The sequence below is a fragment of the Eulemur rufifrons genome, chromosome 15 (genome assembly GCF_041146395.1).
Source record: "Eulemur rufifrons isolate Redbay chromosome 15, OSU_ERuf_1, whole genome shotgun sequence".
NCBI lineage: Eukaryota > Metazoa > Chordata > Mammalia > Primates > Lemuridae > Eulemur > Eulemur rufifrons.
This window is the reverse complement of record NC_090997.1, coordinates 102,588,795-102,597,235: the sequence shown is the minus strand read 5'-3', so window position 1 is coordinate 102,597,235 and position 8,441 is coordinate 102,588,795.

Genomic DNA, 8,441 nt, shown 5'->3' with positions numbered 1-8,441 from the left:
CCCAAAGGTGTGCCTGCCAGCCTTCAGGCTTTTATCGTCCCCTGTTTCAGACAACCGATGTTTCAATTGCCTGTTGCAGTTCTCTGCCAAACTATTCATGTGAAAAGGCATTTCTCGGCCCATTAGGGATATTACAGTGTGTTCCTCGGTCTGAAGAAATGTGGCTCGGCCATCCACGTCAGCGAATATGTTCTGTTGGTGGTCTTGCAGCACTCTGAGCATTTGCAGCTTCCACCAGGTAAGCAAAGCCCAGGCCAGAGACAATGTCTATTCCTGTCCAGACCCTGGGCCCCCTGGCTGTTCCCCGGGGCTGCCAGCACCAGCCTCGCTTGCCAGCTGTGCTCAGGGCCTTCCACCGGGAAGCTGCCCGTAGCCACCGGCAGTCTCTGTCTCTGCCGCTGGCAGTCAGAACAATTATAACTGGCACTTTGTGCCTCCAAGGGTTCGAGAAGAACATGTCCCAGCCCGTCTCTACACTGGTTCAGGACCCCTCCGTCCACATCGAGTGGGCCCAGGTGGCCACCCCAGGGGAGCACAGGGGGACATCTGCCTGTTGATTTTAATCACCATCTGAACCTCAAAGGGGGTTCTTCAACATGCCCCACTTTAATGCACCTCTCAAATTCCCATCGTGATTTCCACAGGGTTTCCATCGCCCTTCTGCCTGACCCCGTGGCCGGGCCACTGGCCACCGCCCGTGAGCTAGTACAAACCCAACCGCAGGGGCTCCCACCACTGTGCAGCCCTCCCACCACCGCTAGGAAACAGCATGCGGTCCAGTCACTTAGCTGGGTCCCCCCTTCTCCGATCAGAGTGGTAGCCTTCCACGTCGTCCGTTCCCCTTGGAACTGCCATCCAGTTGAGAGCTGTTTACAGGGCACTGTCCAAGTGACGATAGCCCGGCAGCTCTCCAGAAGCTCCAGAGTCAGTCCTGGGGGAGAGAGGCTCCCTGCTCTTGAGTGTGTCCTCCTTGCGTTCCCCAGGCAGTGTGATCCTGTACACACCATTTCCATGTCACTGTGGAACTCTTCTGGGCACTGCCATCCCCATTAGAGCTTGTCTGACACCCCCCCCCCCCCAAGACACTGTGGGTATTTCAGGTTTTAATCATTTTATATCCTTCAGTCAAAGGTGTAGCTTCCATTCATGTCTGATACCATGTTAGTAAATGCCCCGCAATGGACCTTTAGTCCGAAGTCCCAATGGTCGTCTCGGGCAGGGGCTCACAGGCTTTGCCATAAGCCCCAGTCCACGTTCCACGCAGACCTGTCATGCAGAGAATCTGTCCCCACCAGCATGCCAGCTTCCACTCTGCGCTCCGTGGGCCCCTGTTTAGCACCCCGATTAGTACTGCTCAAAGAGTGGCTTTCCATCCGTGCCTTCTGTGTGACAACCCGGGCAGAGGGGACACTCCCTGGTGTGATAGGATGCTCAGCCCCATAATACAATCAGGTAAGAGAGACGCAAACGCTTCACATGTAGCCTGTTCGAACATACGAGTTCTCCTAAAACTTTCACCTTAATCCCATCAACCTCACATTCCTAACTGTAAACTGTGTTGGGACTTTATCGACAGGTTTACAGTGTGACACAGAGAAAGTGTTTCCCAGCCAGATTGTCATGCCCATAACACATTCAGGTAAAAGAAACACAGCGTCTTCACATAAAGCTTATTGAAATGTTCCAACTTTCATAATCCTATTGTTAAGTTGCCTAAAGCTGCCTCCGTACATATTGTAAGTTTGGCCTAAAGATTTTTCAGTACACAGTGGACTGTAACTGACTGGACGTGTAAACACACTGTCACCCACTCTTGATACGAGCAGCCGCGTCTCAGCCAAGCCCCGCAGCCGCCCTTCAACCTCTCTGGTCCCGCAAACCACGCTCAAATACAGCAGGCGCCGAGCTGTGACCAGTCCTGCTGTCCCTGTGCCACACGTCCGCTTTCCGTCCGTCACTTTCCTTTTTCTGTCCATAAATCCTCTCCAACCCATCATGCAGCGGCGCCGAAGTCTCTCTGAACTCATTCTGGGTCTAGGGACTGCCAATTCATGCATTGTCCTTTGCTCAATTAAATTGTTAAGTGTAATTTCCTGAAGTTTTTCTTCTAAACTATCAACGCTTACATTTTTCTGTTCTCTCAATCTGTTATTGTGGCTTGAGTCAGGGCTTCATCGAGGGTTTTTGTACCACAGTGTGTGGGGCTTCCCTGCAATGGGGTCCCCGGAACTTCTCTTCTCCACACTCCCCCCACCATTTTGCTGACTTATGTACATAAGGTTTTGGGTCCCCAGGGAGGGGACAAACCAAGGGACCCTGGCTGTTTGGTCAAACTTCATCTGATTAACCTGCCTACCCATTGCCCCAGGTGATTGCTGGTCAGGTTTCTCGCTGTAAGCTCCGTCTTCTGGCTTTTTAAATGTCCCCACACTGGGATAAATGGGGCAGACTGGTTTGGAACCCTTTAATGTTGGGGAACCAGCAGGGGGTTGCTTTGGCCTGCACAACCTTCCATAGTATTGTATTGAGACCTTTGTTTTGATCCATTAAAAGAAAACTTTAGACAAATTAAATTTAACAGAGTTTAATTGAGCAAGCAAAAAAAAATTGTGAATCGGCAGCCCTCAGAATTGCGGCAGATTCACAGAGATTCTGTGTTGCCACGTGGTTGGAGAAGGTGTATGGACAGAGAAAGGAAAGTGACGTGCAGAAAACAGAAGTGAGGTATGGAAACAGCGGGCTGGTTACTTGGCGTCTGCCTTATTTGCACACGGTCCAAACAGTCGGTCGCCTGTGAGTGGCTGGAGCATGGCGCCGGGCCTGGCTGAGTGAACCCCAGCCGCTGGTGCAGAAGCGTTCCCCGAACTTAGGTGTTCAGCTTGCCCGCCTGCTAAGTGAGGTTGCAGCTTGTCTGTAAGGACTCAAGCATGTCCGTAATTTCTCAAGCCAGAATTTCATTTGATTTAATGATTCCCATCAATGTCTGTTTGAGTCATCCCATTTCTTAGCAGCCATCTAGAGATGTCCACCCTGCTGGGACAAGCCCTGGGATTCTCCACTTTCTTTTTCCTCTTTGTTTTGCTCCTTTCAATATTTGCTTTATTCACCTTATTTCTTTTTTTTCCATTTTTTTTCTTTCAGCATATTACGGGGGTACAAATGTTTAGGTTACGTATATTGCCTTTGCCCCACCCGAGTCAGAGCTTCAAGCCTGTCCATCCCCCAGACAGTGCGCACCGCACCCATTAGGTGTGACTATACCATCCCCTCCTCCCCTCCCACATGTCCGACACCTGATGAGTGTTACTACTGTATGTGCACGTGTCGGTCAGTTAATACCAGTTTGATGGAGAGCACATGTGGTGCTTGTTCACCTTATTTCTTAATAGCCACTTAAAAATTTCCACCTTGTTGGGAAGAGTCCTTCAACTCTTCTCTTGGCCTTTCCCCATTCTCTTGCTAAGTAACATGACTTTGCTGTGAATTAAAAGGCCTGTTTCTGACACCTGTTTTGTTTTTATAAATCAGTTTGGAATGAATCAATGTTAGCATTATACATTCCCTTTGCCTCTAGCCCACACGCACCTATGTTGAAATCCCTTTGTCATAAACAGGAGGGTCACGTGCACTGCTTTCCTTAATGCTCTGAATAAGCAGTCTTAAGAAATGATAACTTGGCCGAGGAGGAAATTGGTTGCTAATTCCTTATAATCACTGAGAATTATGCCAATAAAAATTTTACAGAAAAGATCCTTCTCTTTCCATTCCCTAACAGTTCTCCACGCAACATTTCCAGGGCACTCTCTCTGTCTCCCTGGATTCTTTTTTTTTTTTATTTGAAAAATACTGTAGAACTTTTATTTTTTTTTTATTTTTTTTTTTAAATGTAACCTGTATTTTTTTTTTTAAAACAATAGTTTCATATTTTTTTCCCCATCCCCCCTTTCCCGAGTCAGCACCTTCAAGTGTTACCACTCCCCAAACGGTGCGCAATGCACTCATTGTGTAGGCATACCCCCATCCCCTCCCCCACCTCCCACCTCAGTCTGATGTTCAATTGGTGTCGTTCCCAGATTTGTATTTAGGTGATGATCAGGGAAACCAATTTTCTGGTGAGTACATGTGATGCTTGTTTTTCCATTTGTCTCCCTGGATTCTGTCTTTGAAGAACACAGTCCGACCAGGAAGTTGACTCCCGCCTGGGTTTCTGCAGGTTAAATGCCCAGGGAAATTCTAATCGTATCTGGATGTTACTGGGGAGTCACTTTGGCAAGTGGAACCGTGTGAAGACCCAGAATGGCCAGACCAAAGCGCTCCGGTGACGAGGACCTGCAATGCCATCCGGGCCGCTCCTTTAACCTGACGTCAGGGAAAAGAAAAGATTTCTTCTCCTCGCCCATTGCTGGGTTCATGGCTGAGGCCCCTATCGGCAAGAGACAGATTAACAAGAGAAAAGCGTACACATTTATCTAAGTTTTACATGACACGAGAGGCTTCAGAAGTGAAGACCCAAAGCAACAGGGAAATCTGTGTGTTTCTAAGCTTCAGTCTGACGAAGCGTGGATGACTGTAGGGAAGCATGATGGGACAAGGGCTCCCACAGGAACGAGCTGGGGAGACGCAGTCAAGTGTGTTTGTTTAGATTCTTCTCTGTGTCCCTGTGTCTTCAGGGATAAGGACGTTCTTTTCCTCCCGGTCTACGACAGGCACCTCTCGAATAAGGGTATCATGACCTGATTCGGGAGAGAGGGGCAAGGGAAGGTGAGAGGGACTCTCCTGCTTCCGCTGTTTTCTCAAAGGCCACGGTGCGGTGTTTTGGAGTGGCGTGTCCCGAACCCCATCACCCACTTGGAAGCCAAAGGCCTAACTAAATACTTTGTACTTAATTTTACATAGAGTAATAATAGTTTTTAAAGACAAATATTATCTAGGAGAAAGGAAACTTAGTACTTAGCTGTCTGGGTCTTTTAAAAAAAATGATTCCCCAGAGCTATTTAAAATTATTCCTGGTGCATGATGAGGAAGATCTTTCTAGCAATCAGTAATGTCCAACAGCAGCATGAGCTGATGTTGAACAGGAAGAATTTGCGTGTAGCTAGTTGGGACAGACGTTGAGGAACTGAAGCATCAGACGTGCTATTCTGATGTCCTGTGAGTTGCCTTCCCTCCAGGAGGTTCCATGAGCCACAATTCTGGATCAAGATAGATCGTCTGCAGCACTGCTTGGCCATGGAGCCCTACGCCCAACCCACCTAGCAGTGATGAGGATGGACAGCAGGGAGTTGAAGAAGAAAACAAAGGCATGTGTGGGATGGGAGCCGGGCAGAGAGGAAGGAAAAAAGGGAGAAAGGGAGAGGAAGTCTCGGCGGATGACTACTAGCTATTGAAGCTACCCCAGTCAGTAGCAGTCCTGCGTGACCCCGTCCACTGGCTCTCTGATTTAGGGAGAACTGCCACATTACAAGAAGAGGTAGGAGCTTGCCCAGGTGACATGAAAACTTCAGGACCAAGCTGGGCTACAATCCGGGCTCTGCTGACTCCCTTTCTGGACCTGCCACACGTCCCTGTTGGCTGCGTAGAGAACACACAGCAGCCATCACTGTGAGACATCGGTGTCAATCATTCTTGTCTCAGGTAGACCTCAGCTTAGCAAGGGAGTTGCACTGACCCCAATAGATATCAACTGCTAAAAGCATCCTGCTTAACAAATGACCCAAAAGTCCCCTCTCCGATTGCTGATGGATCACCCTTGTTCTGCCCTGGCATCCTCTAAACACCTGGCGCCCGGCTTGCCGTAGGAGGGTATCCGTCTAACTGCCCACCTCAACCGCCCCTGTCCTCTCGTGGGGGACTGAGACGGTGTGAGCACAACTGGCCTTCCTCAGGGCTGCGCAGAGGACTGCAACCTGGGGACAGTGTCTATTTACATTGTAAAGGATCCTGATGCAAGATTGAGAAATACTTCCAACATTAATTACAATGAATTATCAGATTATATGGATTAAGTGATCATTTGGCATTGGATCGGATTACCCTCTGGGCACACTCCCATAAAGGAAGGGACATTCCACAAGAGGCCTGCACTCAAATCCTAAGTGTTGAGTTAGCTCCGCCCCTACACTGGGTTTCCCCCGGAGTTGCTCGCTGCCCCTGTGGCTTTGCTGTAGTCTCGAGTCTGTCACCTAATGGGGCTGGTTTTATGGCAGGTGTGCTGCAGAACAGCGGCATATGGAACAGTGTTGAAGGGCTGTGCACACGGATTGCTGCAAGAGATCTGAGTCCTAATATCTCCTTATCAGATCATTCACTCTAAGTAATTCCTAATGGATTTCAACATCGCTTCCCCTCAGCCAGCGAAGTGGCCCTCACTTGGCGCGACCTCCCTCACGGTGTAAAGTCTGGTGTCTGGAAGTGAACCGTGAACGGTGTCCGTGAGTCAGACTGAAGTGCAAGTGTCTGCACCTTTCCTAGTAACAGGCAGTCAGGACCATCCGTGGGTCCCCAGGGTGCAGTGAGGCTTGACGACCTCAGTCACTTTTTAACTGGCGGCTCCATGGCCATGGTCACCGTGGAGGTGGAGCGTGGGGGTGAGGAGTGCAGGGACCTCACGGCAGACAGACTAGCCTCAGCTCCTGCCTGTTCACTCACGACGCTGGCTGCGACCAAGAAGTCCCCACACTGTTCCGAGCCCACTCCCTCAGCTCAGAGCAGACAGCGCTGGCAGTGGCCTCTGCTGCCCGGAGCGGCTGCAGTGGAGGCCAGTCAGCAGATGGCCTCGCTGGTGCCTTGCTTTTTGCTTTTTTAAGAAAACAAAAAGCTTGCAACTGCAGTGAGGGGGAAGACTCCTAGGCGTCACTACTTTATACCCACTGACTATTTTATAGAAAAAAAAGAAGAAGAGAGAAAACTGTATTAAATTTCTGGTGTTGTACTACGCAGATGGGCCAACAGGGACCTTCTCCATGTGGCAGTCGCGATGCATAACAGATCCTCTTGTCCACGAGGAAAGACAAACGGCCTGTTGCCCCTGCATTTGGGCACACCAACACCTTCCTAAACAGACACCCCTGACCCATGGGGCAGAAAGGGGGTGAGCCCTTTCCTCCCCATCATAAGGGTCACGACCGACAACCATATAACAAAAGACAGGTTAACAAGAGAAAAGCACAACAAATTTACTTGATCATAGTCGTATGTGATACACGGGTCTTCAGCATGAAGACCCAGCGATGCAGGGAAAACGGTTCATTTTTATGCTTAGGTTCGATGGAGAATGGACAGCGTACAGAACTGTGATTGGACAACAAGGGTATGAACTAAGCCGACAGGCACAGGGAGAAGCCAGCAAGGCCTGTCTGTGCAGATTCCTCCTGGCCTCCCGTACAGCATTCCTTCCTCCCAGCTACGGGGCAGGACCCTCTGGAAGGAGGGTGTTCATTTCTTTATGGTCAGCTGCTACACAGAAGGGCAGGGGGAAGGTTAGAGTGGTATGTTTAGGTTTTATGGCCAGCTTTGGGAAAAAGGGGTTCTGGTTTCTATGACCTGCCTTAGAGAAAAGGGATTCTATTTCCATGGCTAGCCGTGGGGGAGAATGAGGGGCCAGAGACAGGAGGGCAGGAGAAGGTCAGACTTTGCTTCTGATGCCTTCACTTTGGGGTATCATTTTCTGAGCCTCAATAGAGCACAGACAGAAAAATCTAGGACAAAAAGACAGTGGCATGAACACATCCCACTTGCATTTACACTTGACCTGTCCGTGAGGTGAGCACTTTATACTTTCCTCACAGATGGGTCAAGGAGAAGGAAACTTCAGGGTTAAAAGGCAAGAATGCCAGATTGGAGCAAAAACACTTTTTAAAAGCAGAATTATAAAATCTAGAAAAAATCAAAACAAGCAGTCACAGCGTGCGTCCTGAGCACACTCATTGTTTGGAGAACGAGCCCAGTGGTGGGGCTTTTGCAGACCAGTCTGAGTGTGGGCAGGGCGCTGACCCGAGACCTCGGCTCACACACCGCCTGGGCAGCCGGACACGTGTGCTTGCCGTGCACCCCGAGGAAAGGGCCATGGTGCAGGGGAGATAGGAATATATTAGGTTCCTGGACACTTAGGGTGCCAGAGGAAGATTAACGGGCTGTGATATGGGAGAGCTCTCGGCTTCCTCCCCTGGGACAGAGAAAGGCTGTTTGTGGTGCTGGTGTGAGGTAGCCACAAGCTCATGAAGCACTAGTGACACCCGCGCCCTGGGAGCCTGCTCAGGGCACTTTGGGAGCTCAGCGGGACACACACCGCTGGACAGCTGCACACTTTGAAGCCTGAGCAAGGTCTCCTTCTCAGGTCAACTCTCACCCCTTGACTTTTGGCCAGGATCTGTGCTGAGCTGGCCGCAGCCGCTCTCAGCAGCACTTGGGACGTCTCAGGACAGCAGCAGGCCGGCCAGCCT